Raw genomic sequence first — 16171 nt, forward strand, 5'->3', positions numbered from 1 at the left:
ATAAGGTCTCCAGTGGAGTTGCTTCAACCTCTCAAGGGATGCAGTATACTAATGGACCGCTAAAATATCCCCAGGAGTCTCTTCATGCTATTATTATATAGCTCATGAAATATAAATTAATATAAATTTTATATATTCCGACTGTCGGTTTTGAAACAATGTTAACAGTTTTTTACCTATGTAATTCTGCATATCGAAGGGATCAAACATGTAGGAAGAAAAAGAGTATGAAATCCTTTTTTCTCCTACTGTTTTCAAACCTTTTTTATTGTTTTCCCAACCTTTTTATTATTTTTTTAGAGTCTATAATTCAATGACAATTTAGATTATTAGTTTTTGAGATTGTGGTTTTAAAATAATTGTCAAATTAGTTGAAGTCTTGTTGTTGATAGACATACACTAATAAATATATTTTTACATAAATTTTTTTAGCTTGACTGGTTATTAGGTTCTAGGAACTTTCCACTTATACTTTATTAGGGTCATACCTTGCTTTGATGTCACTAAAGTAACAGTAATGTGCTTTTGCCTTTTATGCTGCCATATTTGGTGAAACTTAACTATAGGCTTTTTATAATTAGTAAAGCTAGCTTTTGTTGCTGACTCTGTGTTGTTGACTTTTTAATTTAAATGCTAGTCCACCACTTGAGATTAAAATACGTAAGAGATTCAACTAGTGCCTTGCTAACTTACTATAGAAACACATTGCCTTTTACCTTTTTTGACTAAAAAATAGAACATTCTTCTTTAAGTATGTGTCAGTGTGCATCCCATTGTAAGTGTGCATGAGCCTCAGTGCTCACAAGACTGGAAACTTTCAAGTAGTAGTGTCTGTTGGGTCCACACATTCACCTTGTGCCTCTTCATGCCCCCATGTGAGGGTATAAAGGACAGAGCAGCATGATGTTTCCTTGCAATTCGAAGACTGTGGCAGTGAGATGGAACCTGACGCGTATCCAGCACATTAGTTCTTAGCTTTGGCTAAACATTCTGATTTTCTTCAGAACTCCTTTGATTACCTTTATATTCAACCTCAACCATTCTATTGACCCACTTTAACTAAGTATCAATGGCTACACCCCCCTGTTGATGCCCCCTCCTCCTTAATGTGACAGACTTGAAACCAGCAGGTTTAAAGCCCTGTCCATCTTTCAATGGACTAATCCCCTTCAAAGGGAGATTAGTTTGGGAGAATCACACATACCTAGCAGATGCTCAGTATGTCTGTCATTTTCTGTTAGAATGCGTAAGTTGAGAAACACAAGGCTGAAACTCCATCTTCTAGAACAATCCATGAAGATCTCATCAGAGCCTGAGGAAACAATTCCAGGATCCTGTTAGTGGACAAGCCATCATTATCCAGCACTCCATCCAATAAATACACTACATCTAAGACCAGTGCAGAAAAGATGGCACTGAGAAAAGACCTGGCACCGAAGCTGCATCTACACCCTCGGTGTCAAAACTGACATCTCTGACATCAAAGGGTGAACTGACAGATGTCACTTCAGCAGCCTCCCATAAGGAGAGACAACGCAAAGCCTTGGAGAGAAATCTACCAGTCCCACAAGGCATCAAAGGCTGAAGAGAAGGAACCACCTATGGTGTTCAACACCATGTTGACACCAACCCTGGCTATGAACTGCCTCCCACAGCATTGACACCAATCATGGAAGACAAGCTTAGGAGAGAATAGGAACACTCACTCATGCTAAAGTGCCTCCGGTACAGGCCCCATTATCCACAGTGCCATTCACATTGCTACCCCTAAAAGAGGTCTACTGCTCTTCGCCATCAGTGGGCTACAAGTTCTTCCCATCTTCAAGCACAAAACTTCTCTTTTCAGAGAGGCTTGCCAGATTCCCCTACTGGTATAAGCCACCACCAGCATGTCAAGGCAGGCACTGAACTGGGTACTAAATTATCTGATGAATTCACTTGGCAGCAGCATTGGCATGTCACACTCCAGTACAATTGTGCTTGATCGTCTCACGGCCAACATTATCAAAATTCCTTAGTGTCTTCCTTCATATTTGCCTTCTGGTTCAGGATCCAGCTCCCTCATGGGACCTCAGTTTTGTCCTCTATGGAGCCTCTCTTTGAACAACTGTCACCATGTCTGTGCACCACCTTATCACAAACTGTCCTTTCTAGTCACCATCACTTCAGCTCTGAGAGTCAGTGAACTCCAGACTCTCATGACCAGAGTGCCTTACACAGTTTTTCTTATGAACAACATGGTGCCTGAGACTGCACCCCAGTTCAGCCCTAAGGAGTTTTCAGACTTTAACCTAAATCAATCCATTATCTTGCCAGTCTTCTTCCTGAAGTTGCATTTGATGACAGGAAGGAAGAAACTGCACAACCTGAATGTATCCAAAGCTTTACTGTGTTATCTTAATGAGCTATTTCAGCTATCTCCCAGCTACTTTATGGCCATTTCTGGCCTGTCAAAAGGCCAAACCATCTTGTCCCAGAAAATTTCCAGATGGACCATGGAGTGTATTTCCACTGTTAGCTGACTGGCAAACCTCTCTCTGCAAACATTAAGGCACACTGCACCAGAGCACAGGCAGCATCTGTCACCTGCTTCATACACATTCTGATCTCTGAGATTTGGAAGGTTGCAACATGGACTGACACACTATGGCCTTATGAAACACTATACCCTTGACAGGTGCTGGAGCAAACACGAAGTCTGGGAGAGCGGTACTTCATTTCCTGTTTGATTCGTCTGATGATCTTCACTCCCACAATCCTGAGGGTATATTACTTGCCATTTACCTACAGTGGGCTCCACATTAACACATACTTGAAAAACAAAGAACTGCGGTTCTTCAAGGTGTTATATTCAGGGTGGATCCCGTGACCCACCCGCCATCCCTGCTTTTCAAAGTCTTCATTTACCATAGGCTTCAAACTGCAAGGGAACTAAAAGAGAGTTGTGATGAGTCCTCTTTTTATGACCTCATATGGGTGGTCATATTCTAACTAAATTCTAACATATTCTATTCTAACTAAACATTGCTGTGTTTCTAGATATCGACGGGCTTCCATTGGTAGCTTTTGGGATAAGAGGGGAACGCTCCACAGGAGACAAATGTAATAACCATACTCTATTGTTCCATTCCTGAGGTTAATTCAGTAGCTGGCATCAGCAGACTTTTTGGTGAGCTCAGAACCCCAATGCATTGTCCATTCTACGAGGAGATAGGTGTGAACATGAAGGGAAAGAAAGATGCTTTACTTAAGTAGAACTTGGAGACCTTGAGGCAAGGAAAGGAACACCACCAAAGATCTTCTTAGATGAGTTGCTGATTAAAAGAGTGCTTTTTTGGCGCAACAAATTTCACTGTTCATTTGAACCAGTCCATGCAAAGTAGAGCAGCCTGTTTGCAGCTGACAAAGTAAGATGGGAACTGAGAATATGTGCACTCTCTGTGTTGTAACAGATTACTGGAAAGTATTATTGCAAGTGTTATTGATGTCAGAAGCAGCTAAAGGTTTGTGATGCAAATTTGAGAAAGATAGCATTCTGTCAGCCTAAGACCAAATGTAAAGTTTTATTAAACAAAGTGTACTACTGATGGTGAACTTCTCAGAGGCAATCCCTCATAACATATGAGAGCATTATAGGCACCGTGCTGAGACCACAGGACGTGTTAGAAGTAGGAGGATTAGATTAAGCTGACATATATACTTAGTAAGATGCTGTTAAGCCTTCAGAAGTCTTTAACATAAATTTGACCATTTCTTTCTTATGCTCATTTACATACACATTAATATAAACATGTCAGGATGATTTGCCATACCATCCGGTAGACTAGATTATACCTCAGTAGAGGAGTGATGAATGACCATAATTCACACCATTAGCATTTCACAAACCTTGTTCACACACTCTACGCAAAATACTTTTGAATCTTTAATAGGAAGTGCATAAGGTCTTGCATTTGCTAAAACATTGTGTTATATAATGCTGATTTTTTTAATACTATAGAAAAAAACTGGGACACAATAAGACAAAAGAGAATATAAATCAAAATGTAATTTGGTAACAGTATAATATTAATAAATATGTGCTCAATTTTAGAGTGTGATTCTACTCTGAAAAATAACTCTAGAATAAAAGGACTTTTAGACATCCGTGTTTATTAAACCTCAGTTATTCCCATACCAAACTTGCAGTGTGCAAGAAAAAGATGTTTCTAACAGCCAACTCTTCTATTTCATCCTGGAATCTGAAAGTCCAGCCATAGTCCTTATGACTTATGCATCATTTTTGGTCATGAAAATTCTGCAAGATGTATTCTGTCATTGGTTACACATGTGTACTGCCATTTTCTTCAATAAGGTCTGAGACCCGTATCCCAGAACATGAATTGTACCTGCATGTAGAACTTAGTTAACAGTTTTGTTGATGATTTTGGGTGAGTCATAATACAATATGGGACACTCTCTTATAACTGTTGGTCTTGTAGTACTGACAGAAGTGAAGATTAATACAAACTTTTTTTTAACTTAAGTAAATTGGTCACTGAATACATTCAGGAGCAGATTGGTTAAGTAACAAGATGTCATTTTTGCCTATTCACTTTTGAAAGTAGTACTACACTTTAAGCTGAGACGATATGTAATTTTGTCAACACTTTTCATAATGGTCTATGTGTGCCTTCCCATAACAAATATTGTCCTTTGGGAATAGTACAGAAGGAATAAGGGGGCAAGGTTGATCACCAGAAATCCACTCTGGCAGCAATTTGCTTTTTTCTGTTTGTATCTTGTATATATTTGACTGGGCACTATGCGTTAGAAGAGAATTAAGAAAAAAAACACCATGTCGTTATTGGGATATTGAAGTCATAACAAGTACTGTGACCTGACAGCTAGTACTTTGGCAAGTCATCTATTCTGAAGCACTTTACAAGAGATCAAAATAATCCCAACCCCATTTTTTCTCCCAGGTTTTTGAAGACATACTCATGGAAAATTCAGTTGGGATACTGCTTACTGGAGCTAGCAAATAACGTGTTACGTTGCCATGTTCATTTCTAACCTGACATGATAATGACCTACAAGAAATAAATACAATATATTGCTTCTAAACTGGTGGTTGTCCATCAGATTAGATGCACAACATTGAACTAATTCAGATACTATAGCATCTGAGCACAATAAATTTCCAATATTTGATGGATTATGCATTCTTTAGGGAATCATAGTGGATAAAACTAAGAGTAATGAGAAGTTGTTGAGCAAAGTTACAAGGAAAGATTTTCTTTAGGGCATGTCTAGACAAGGACACTTTGTGAATTAAGCTAAAGCATTCTAAGACCACTTTACTTCTGAGTGAGTCATTGAGTGTTAAATAATGCATGTTAAATATACATCTTCAGTTAATTCAGTTTAACTTTCCTGAGTATGCCCGTTTAGACATACCCTCTGTGAAATAGTTTCTGGAAGGAACTGGGGGACTCTCCACCACTTGTAGCCCCAGCCTACAAACACAACATGCTTCACTTTTCTCAAAACATCTAGAAAGAGAAAAAATAAAATATTATGCAGTTTTTGTCCACACAGTACCTGTATTACATGTGCCAGATTAAGGGGAAATGAGAATGTAACAGTTATAATGGCAGAGAAAACAGCAAATTTTTTGGGAGATGTAAGTATTGTCACTTTACTAGATATTCTCAAAATCTTTGATAACTGAAAGAGAAGGTGAAAACTTGTCAGAGTATAAAAATAAAGAAATGCATCATCACCTTCAGATATAAAAGAAATACTCAATATGTGGACGTTTGATATCTTGCTGAAAATATTGAAGGTTGCATGTTTTCTGTGTATTAAATTATCTTAGCTTAAGACTCCCATGAGCATCTATTTTGTTCTTTTTGTTGATATATGTATAGGGTCTGTAGATGCTGCTGGAAATCAAGATAGGGATCCTATTATGTTAGGTTCCATGCAAAACAGATATTTATATTAAAAACGTGCTCCCTTCCATGAAGAGTTTATAGCTAATACACAAGACAGGCAAAAGCTGAGAGAAAAAAATACAGCATTTCAACCTACAAGCAGGATAAACACAGTGATGCTTACCAAATGGCATGTTGATTCCACATTTTTTTAAAGTTTATTTTTCTATATTTCTCCTTGTAATTTTTTAAAATATGTGGAGCTAGGATGGTGTGGAGGAGAAAGGGGACAGTAGAGAGAAGATGAGAAGAGGAAAATGAGAGGATGATAGGAGCACAGAGGATCAAGAGAGTGAGGCTACCAGGTAGGTAAAGGGACAATAAAAGATCAGAACAAACCTAACACTGAGTCTAAACTGAAAAAGTCAGTCTGAGGAAATCACCAATCTCCGAAGATTATGTGCTCTGTGTCTGCTTCAGTTGCTTCTGCTAAAACGGTCTCTCTTTGCTCTTAGGCTGATTCCATATTAGGAGCTGCTGCTTTTACTTTCCATAAGTCTATTATGTCTTAACTGCAGAGTTAACTTGGGCTCTTACTTGAGTGTTGCCCCTAACCTTCCTCCACACATAAACCTCTTACATGAGTTTAGTGGTGCTTTCAACTCAGTCTAGCTGGTTTATGTGGGACTATAAAATAAAGCTGGGGTGCTGCTTTCAGTCAGGCTGGTAACTAGCTAACTTTGCAAAATTACAAGCATGAGGAGTATGTCTTCTAAAACAGGTGTTCTCAAACTGTGGGTTGTGAACCGTCAGGGGGTCACAAGGTTATTACGTGGGAGCCATGGGCTGCCAGCCTCCACCCCCAAACCGCACTTTGCCTCCAGCATTTATAATAGTGTTAAATATAAAAAATAGTCTGTCAATTAATCACAGTTAACTCACATGATTAACTCTAAAAAAAATCATTATTAAAAAAATTAATCGCAGTTAATCACACTGTTAAATAGAATACCAATTGAAATTTATTAAATATTTTTGGATGATTTTCTACATTTTAAAATATATTGATTTCTATTACAAAACAGAATACAAAGTGTACAGTGCTCACTTTATATTATAATTTTATTACAAATATTTGCACTGTAAAATAATAAACAAAAGAAATAGTATTTTTCAGTTCACCTCATACATAGTGCAATCTCTTTATCCCTTTATTTGCTACATAGCTGCACTCAAAAACAAAATAATGTAAAACTTTGGAGTCTAAAAGTCCACTCAGTCCTACTTCTTGTTCAGCCAAACATTGACAGACTAGTTTGTTTACATTTATGGGAGATAATGCTGCCTGCTTCTTATTTATAATGTCAACTGAAAGTGAGAATAGGCATTCGCATGGCACTTTTGTAGCCGCCGTTGCAAACATCATCCCTCTCAGATTTTGGAAGGCACTTCAGATTCTTAAACCTTGGGTAGAGTGCTGTAGCTATTTTTAGAAATCTCACATCTCATATTTTAGAAAGATGGTACCATCTTCGTGTTTTGTCAGATCTGCTGTGCAGGTTCTTAAAATGAACATGTGCTGGGTCACCATCTGAGACTGCTATAACATGCAATATATTGCAGAATGTGGGTAAAATAGAACAGGAGACATACAATTCTCCCCCAAGGAGTTCAGTCACAAATTTAATTAATGCTTTTTTTTTTTTTTAACAAGCATCATCAGCATTGACACATGTCCTTTGGAATGGTGGTTGAAGCATGAAGGGATGTATGAATCTTTAGCACATCTGGCATATAAATATTTTGCGATGCCAGCTACAACGGTGCCCTGTGAACGTCTGTTCTCACTTTCAGGTGACACTGTAAACAAGAAGCAGGCAGCATTATCTCCTGCAAATTGTAACCAAACTTGTTTGTCTGAGCAATTGGCTGAAGTAGGACTGAGTGGACTTGTAGGCTCTAAAGTTTTACATGGTTTTATTTTTGAATGCAGTTATTTTTTGTACATAATTCTGCATTCGTTCAACTTTCATAATAAAGAGATTGCACTACAGTACTTGTATTAGGTGAATTGAAAAATACTATTTCTTTTGTTTTTTACAGTGCAAATATTAGTAATAAAAATAAATATAGAGTAAGCACTATACACTCTGTATTCTGTGTTGTAATTGAAATCAAATATATTTGGAAATGTAGAAAAACATCAAAACATTAAAATACATTGTTTTCTATTATTAACAGCGTGATTAGTCATGATTAATTTTTTTAATAGCATGATTAATCACAATTAATTTTGTAATCACTTGACTGCCCTAATTAAAAAAGTGTTTTTAATTTAAGGGAGGGGGGAATCACACTCAGAGGCTTACTGTGTGAAAGAGGTCACCAAACAAAAGTTTGATAACCACAAGCTAATGTGAAAATAATGTTGTTAGATGTTCAAAACAAAGTACATGGGATGCTACTCTGCCAAGAATCTAAGTAACATATATGAGTATTATTTGTTCATTCACAACTAATCCTCCATACCATAACAGAAGACACACATGCAAATACGCAGAGTGCTATAGGCCCACCCACAGATCTATATAGCATATTCAAATAGGTAACATAGGAGAACAAATAAAAGGAAGGATTCTTCAGAAGTAACTCCAGGGGCTCAACAGCTCTAGTGGCAGCTACAAGAAGTTAATGGAGGACAAACTAGAGGCTTTAACTCTCCCCAATCATCCTCCAGTATGATGAGCAGGGGCAAGAGATTCAGTAGCACTAAAAGTAGCAGTGACTGGGAAGATAAAGAGGGACATTTGTCCCCCACTAGCCTTCTCCAACATGGTTGAAGGGACCCAGATGCTCAGTAGATCCAGTGGCAGTAGCCAGGAGTGATGCTTTTATACTCTCCCCGTTTCCCTGGTCTCAGACCTCAGCACAGGCAATTAAAGCCAAAAAAAAATTTCCTTGATTAGCAATGAGATCTTAATCAGTTATTAATTTCAAGCAGAAAAGGAGCCACTAAGGGTTTCTAGAAGAAGGGTAGTGGGGTTTGAAAATATTTGTGCCTACATAGCACCTCATCAGACTCTGTTAAAGTGCTTTACAAATATTAATGAATTAAACCTTACAGCATCCCTATGAGGTAGAAAAATATTATTACTTTCATTACGCAGATGAAGGAAGTGAGACACACAATTTGTGACTTAACTAAGATCATGAAGGCTATGAGAGAGCCAAGATTAGAACTCACGGGCTCAGTTGTACATGTATAATTCCTTCTGAATGGGCATAACACCTACTGAAGTTAGTAAGATTTGTGCATGTGCAACGGATGGCATGATCAAACCTCATCTCTTGATTCTTTCCCATACCTCTGCCTCAGCCATAAGAATCATAAAAGTCAGAGATGGAAAAGTCCTACAGGTATTTGAAGTTCCAGTCCAGCTCCTAGCCAATGCAGAATTGTTCCCTACAGCATATTTTCAATTTATTAATGTCCAGGCTAGTTTTCACAGTCCTGAACAATAAGGCTCTTCACCTTACATTAGGAAACTATCCCTATCTCACTGTTAAGACATTTTTTCTGAAATTAAGATATTAAGCCTAATTTCTTATTTTATTAATTTCATCCCATTACTCCTAACTATAACTCTGCATGTCACCCAAATACTCTATATGTTTGCGCTCCTCAAATAATGATAAACCCCTCCACCCCAACACGCACACATTATATTAAAGCTATACATATTTAATTTGTTTCATCTTTCCTTGGCCACCATTTTTGGTACTGTTCTCTGGACTTACTCCAATATGTCAGTATCTTTTGGTAAAGAGTTGTTCATTATTGTCATGCATTACTGAATGCAATATTTGCTATATTTTATATTAAAGAAAAAAGGACAGTTTATAAAGGCTACAAAATCAGTGTTAGAAATGTGGCTGGTTTGTAACTGATTAGCTTTGCCATCACCAGCAGATGATGCAGAAATGGGAAAATATGTATTGTTGTGACTAAAGTATATAATTTGGTCAGACAAAAATCTTGTAAATTGTCATAATGCAGTCTGAAATAGACTGTGAAAACAGAGCTTGGTTTTCTACCAAACCCTATTAATTTAGGTTAAATGGGAAATCTGGGAAACGGTTGCCAAGCTTGAAGAAGAGGAAAATTCATTTTTAATTCCTTAAGCTTCCTGTTAAGAAAACAAAGAATTTGCCAAGTATACTAGTTGAGGCATCAGTTCTCTGCTCCTGTTCCAATAAACAAATAAATAAACAAATAAATAAACAATAACTGGCTAAAGTAGTACTTGGGGAAACGAATCATGCTATAATATATGTAATCAATTAGGAACCATTGACTTAATCCACTGTGATGTTTTGAAATGATGTTTTAAAAAGGTGAAAGTAGCTAAATTTAGTCTTGGGCCACAGGAAGCGGCTTAGGAATCTTGTTATTACTGCTCAAAAAGTGTACAATCAAGAAACTTTAGATATTAAATTAAATGGTTGTTAATGCTGGCAGTTGAAACTTTTTACACCTGTTTTTAAGGTCGTACTCTTATTTCATCTACCAAAAGTCATTTTGTAACATATTTTTAGAAAAGCGTCTCACATAGAGTTATGGGGGAAGGAATTGTTCACATTCACTTTTATGTTTGCTACCCTGTATTTTGTAAAATTCTTTTTAAATTAATATTACCAGTTGGCTGAATTCTTGTATGAACATATTTTTCCTATGATGCAGTTGTTTAAATGTATTAGTTCTTTCTTTAGAACATAGGCCCTCTGTTCTTTAGTTTTGCAAGTTTTATGTTCCAACTGTGCAGTTGCCAGAAAGAGAGATCTCCAACTGCCTTATGCTGCTCAGGGCCAAAGCCAGACTTCAGAGCCAGAAGCCGTGGTGAGAACTCCTAGTTGTGAAGAGTAGACCAGCATTTGTCACTTGAAGGTGATGATATTGCAAAGTCTCATGCCACAAAAGTCTTGGCCTAAACTTTAGATGGAAATAAAATCTTTTAATAGACTTGCCCAGTGATTAGTTTGAGATGACACCTTTTATTCTTGATGCAGAATATTAACAAGATATTGATGAAGACATTTTGAAACTACTGTGTAAGTCTCCATGTTGTTTTTAAGCTCTCTGTTAATGAAATCAGAGATACATTTATAATCTACTTCATTCCTCCGTAGTATTTTCATAGCTATGTGTCAGGTTTTGTAGTCTGTTTCCAAGCAATTCACAGAATTCACTTTTGTCCATAAAATGTACTTTTTAATTCCTCAGTTCATTTAGGCTATTACCTTTATGTAATTGGATCCATGTCAGTAAGACACCTGCAGATATACACAGTTTTCATAGAAACAGCCATAGATCATAATGATGAATTTCTAGGTTTGCTACCATGTAGGAAACTAGTTTTGGAACAGCTTTAGGATGTTTTCTCCTTAGGCAATTGGATACTATATTTTTCAAGGAAGCCAGTCATTTTCTGTGGTGACCTTGGCAATGCTTGATGCTATTTGACCTTATATCTCAGCAGTAGTGTGGACGCCTCAGAAGTAGCTGACTAGTGAGTGAAAAGCTTCAGTGAGGGTGCTCAAAATGATGGAATAAAAATCTGCTTCCTTATACAATAGATTGTAAGAAAATTAGTTTTATATTAGCCAGAAAATAATCTGAGTAATACAGTGTCCTTTAGAAAAATAACTTTGGTGCCTGAAAGTTACACAGATACATATATATATCAGTGCATGCATTAACTACAGATGGCTTTGTAGCATGCCAAAATGAGGGCTGAGAAGCTTTCTTTCAGCACCAATATGTAAACATCATATAACAATGACTTCAGACAGGAAAACTTAGCAAAATTGTGTAGCATATAGGTCTCCACTATAGAATAGTCACCATCCGTCCAGAAATCACAGTGCCTCTTGCCTAACATTCTCAGTGCCCTTGTGAATTACGTACCAGGCAGGGCAAAACATTCATTAAATCCTTCCCTGAGACTAGTTCACCATGCCCCCCCTATGGCTCAACCTATGCATTTTTCAGCCTCAGCATATTGAAAAAAAATATCTTTTTGCATATGTCCATAGTTGACATGTGTCACTTGAACCAAATCCTTCTCTGTGTTCTTTTTTATTGCTAAGGGCAGTTATCCCAGTGATAGGAATAAGCTACAGCCTTGAGTACAAGTAACAAGCTGTCTGACTGACTCTCAGAATGCACATTGTTACACTGAGTCATGCTTATGAGGCAAAATAAATGGAAGAGTAAAAGTAAACTGTCGATGTTGCACAATAGAACAGAGCTCAGGATTACACTTTCAACTGGTACCAACACAAATAATAAATTAAATACTTTACAATAGGGACTGTTATAATAGTGGATAATAATGTGGATCACATGTACATGGATAGGTGAGGAAGAATGAAAAAAATCTTCAGTGCACCTGCACCTCTCTAATATGACAACGTAAGCGCATGACTTTAATGGGTCATCCAGCAGTGTTACCTAGCTACCGGTAGTCTGTCATCATTCACAATTAGAACCATCTTTCTTAGGTCTGGGCAATCTCTATCCCAGTAAATACTGGCTGAATCCTACATAACCTACTCTAACCACTCTTCGGTACTGCTCATTGATAGCTTAGGGTGTCATTTGGCACCTGTGGTGACTGACAACCACAGAAATCACTCAGGCCCCTTGACCTGACTAACAGCAATGTACTGGTATACTGGGAAATTGATAGTGTTACCTACTTGGCTTTGGGGAGTGGATCCAAAGTAGCCACCCCTGCAAATCTACTTTCCCTGTGGCTGAGGAGAGTAGTAATCAGCTTACTTTATTGCTATTATTCAAGCATATCTATATTTCTAGCATCTTGTTTATTCTTATGAAAACATATGCAGAGGTTTGAATTTGAAATTTAAATTTTGACGTTCCTTTTTGTTGCTACCACTTTCTTAAGACTTTGGGAAAACAGCAGCTGGAAACAGGCCTGAAAGAAAGCACTTTGTATGCATTGTCTGAGTTTTGCAAGTACTATACAGCAGCTCTGATTAAAATCTTTTCCACTGTGCAGATATATAAGGGTTTGGGGTTGTTGGTGGGGTTTTTTTAGTTTTTGAAGCACCTTTGAAAGCCATTCTGAGTCTGACTCAGAAGAAGATGTATAAAAATTATGTTTACCATCCATATAAGTACTGCAATTTTGTTCTACCACCTCCAACCCTTTTAACAAGTATTTGTTGTTCATTTGTTCATTCGTTCTTTCTGGCTTGCTTTCTTTCTTTCATTTATTTTCTATAATGCAGGCATTACAACAACAAAAAATGCAGAGGAAAAATAAAAGTTTTTGCTATGTGAAGTGTAACTTTTAAGCTGTGAAAATAGTTTTAAGTAACTACCAAGAAAGCTGAAGATAAAGTATTTTGCTATTAAGTATCAGAGGGTTAGCCATGTTAGTCTGGATCTGTAAAAGCAGCAAAGAATCCTGTGGCACCTTATAGACTAACAGACGTTTTGGAGCATGAGCTTTTGTGGGTGAATACCCACTTTGTCAGATGCATGTCACGAAGTGGGTATTCACCCACGAAAGCTCATGCTCCAAAACGTCTGTTAGTCTATAAGGTGCCACAAGAGTCTTTGCTATTTTGCTATTTTCACAGTGGTTGAGAGTTGGCTTTATGTAACATGTATGGTAGGACCCGTACATTCCTAATTCTCTGTAAAGTACTAGTGAATTCAAATTTAAAATAGTCTGTGGTTATTGGACATTATAGCAAAAGTTACTATAATTACAAAGTCAAGCAATGAAGTCTTATTTTGTTAGTCCCCCTGGCCTTTTCTCTGCTTTTCTAGTCATGCCTCAAAGCTGCTGTCTGGAAATCCAATGAATAGACCTAATTTACCAACCACTGTAGCAACAGAGGTGGTGTCTTGATCCAATCATAATGTGGTCCTTTAAATTACCTTTTTAGTGCTTCTGTTTGCGGGATTGTCTAATAACTATATATTCTAGTATGTATTTAACAGTGAAACGTGTATATACACAGAGTTCATATAATGTGAAACAATCAAATTTAAGAAATGGTCTTTTTGTCTTTAATAATTTTAATTTTTTTCTCACAATAACTTAAATTTACGCTACTAAAATTATAACAGTATGTAAATATATTTTAGATAAATTTATATAATACAGCCAGTTAGAAAGATACCTATATAATGTCTTATTTTTAAAAACAGGAGCTATTTGGATACTTAAACATTAGTTCTTCAAAGGAGCAGAGGTAAAAGGGTGGTTCCACTGTATGTTCTTGAAGGTCTATGTGGGCATTTCAATTTATAAATGCATCTACAGCCTGCCATTCTTGATAAGCTGCTCATTGCTAGTTTACATTTATTTCCAACTCAATATAGAAAAAGGAAGAATGATCCCTCTGAGGAATTGCCTTCTAAGGATACTTCCTTAGAAATCTCCCCTTCCCACCCCATGAGTTGTTCAGAAATGGGGCTACGGAGGCAAAAGACTTGCTCTGCTTAATGGCTCACCTGATAAGGCAGTGGGAGAAAAGTATATGAGACAAAAAAGATACCTCATGCCTTGGTTCCTGAAAAGAACATACTGTTACATTTTGAGGGCAAATCAGACACAGAAATTGGGACTTTTTCCTATTCATTAGCCCTTTTTAGAACTGTGTGATAGTCCACATTTATGTTTTGAGCATTTTTTGTCTTGAAAGGGAAGGATTTTCACAAAAGATCATAAAAATAGCCCCATCTTGGGGAAAACAACCTCTTGCTATTATTTGCTATTATTTGGGCTTCTTTACTTTGTCTATTTGACAGCACGTTCTGGATAGTCTGTTTTCCCTGTTGTGCATGTGGATCTTTATGCAGCAAGGATGGTGAAATTAAGTTTAAAAAAATAAGAAACTGTGGTTGCAAAACCATGAAAATTAGTGATAGATCTCAAGGAGGAATGTATGTCCTGAAATTTCTTGTAACTAATTTTTTCCAAATTGACTAGGTTTCAGGTTGACAGTATCTGTTTAATTCAAACAAATGATTTAACTCCACAGTGTATGTGGTTTGAAAAGCCTTTTAAAACTTTGAATAACAATAAATGTTTTTACAAGCTGATACTTTTTCCAAATGCCGAGCAGCTGATGTACCAATATTCAGTTTTAAAAAGTCACTTTCCCAGTTGTCTGAAAAGAGTGAACATTATTTTTTTATATATAAAAATGTTGTTCATCTTTGAAATAGCACAAAAGAGCTGTATTCACCTTTTCACTTAATTCCATCTTGCATCCATTCCCAAAGCAAATGTAAGGCTACAATTATAAACTTTTTCTACTGTATCTCTCATGACCAGCTATGTTTGCATAAATAGCCCTTTTCTATTTAAGAACATAAGAATAGCCATACTGCATCACACCAAAGGTCCATCTTGCCCAGTATGTTGTCTTCCGACAATGGCCAATTCCAGGTGCTTCAGAGGGAATGAACAGAACAGGTAATCAACAAGTAATTCATCCTCTGTTGCCCATTCCCAGCTTCTGGCAAACAGAGGCTAGGGACACCCCCCCCCCCATCTTGGCTAATAGCCATTGATGGATCTATCCTCCATTTATGTATCTAGTTCTATTTTGAATCCTGTTATAGTCTTTGTAAAACGATTCCAGAACACCAGACTGGACTCTCAGGTGGAGAGATTAAGTTTTTAGAATTTTAACAAATACTATTCCTATTCTGTATCTGCAGTATTTTTTAATGTTAATGAAAAGGTAAAAGCATGTCCGGCCCCTAGGTGGAGGCTGCAGTTCCAGGCCAGAGAGAGCTGTGAAGCCGGGGGTGAGTGCAGCACACGCAGCTTCCCTGATCACTCCTGCGCCTAGGGGCCAGATATGCCAGCCACTTCCGGGAGCTGTGCGGAGCCAGCTGATCAGACATTTAACAGACTGGAGCCGCCATGATTCCTTTTCAACCAGGTATTCCGGTTGAAAACTGGACGCCTGGCAACCCTACAGTGGGAGCTTTCCCACTGACTTCAGTAAGGCCACAATTATCACCCTTGGAAGGCAGTGAGAAGAGTGTTTTAGACAACTTGATGCCGTAAGAGACTCCATTCCAGTCTTGGGAGTCCAAAGCACAGAAGAAGGCAACAGTGTGCAACAACCAAAATTATGCCAAACTTGACTGCCTGGAATTGTACTGTATAGAACGTTAGAAATTATTGTTAAAAACACTG

At 37.4% G+C, this 16171-nt stretch overlaps 1 protein-coding gene across 4 annotated transcripts in view; it reads left to right on the forward strand.

Annotated features, from left to right (window-relative positions):
• DPH6 (diphthamine biosynthesis 6) overlaps positions 1–16171 on the forward strand; it is a 370092-nt gene that overhangs the window by 301315 nt on the left and 52606 nt on the right. The window lies entirely within an intron of this gene.

The sequence above is a fragment of the Gopherus flavomarginatus genome, chromosome 5 (assembly GCF_025201925.1).
Source record: "Gopherus flavomarginatus isolate rGopFla2 chromosome 5, rGopFla2.mat.asm, whole genome shotgun sequence".
Classification (NCBI taxonomy): Eukaryota; Metazoa; Chordata; order Testudines; family Testudinidae; genus Gopherus; species Gopherus flavomarginatus.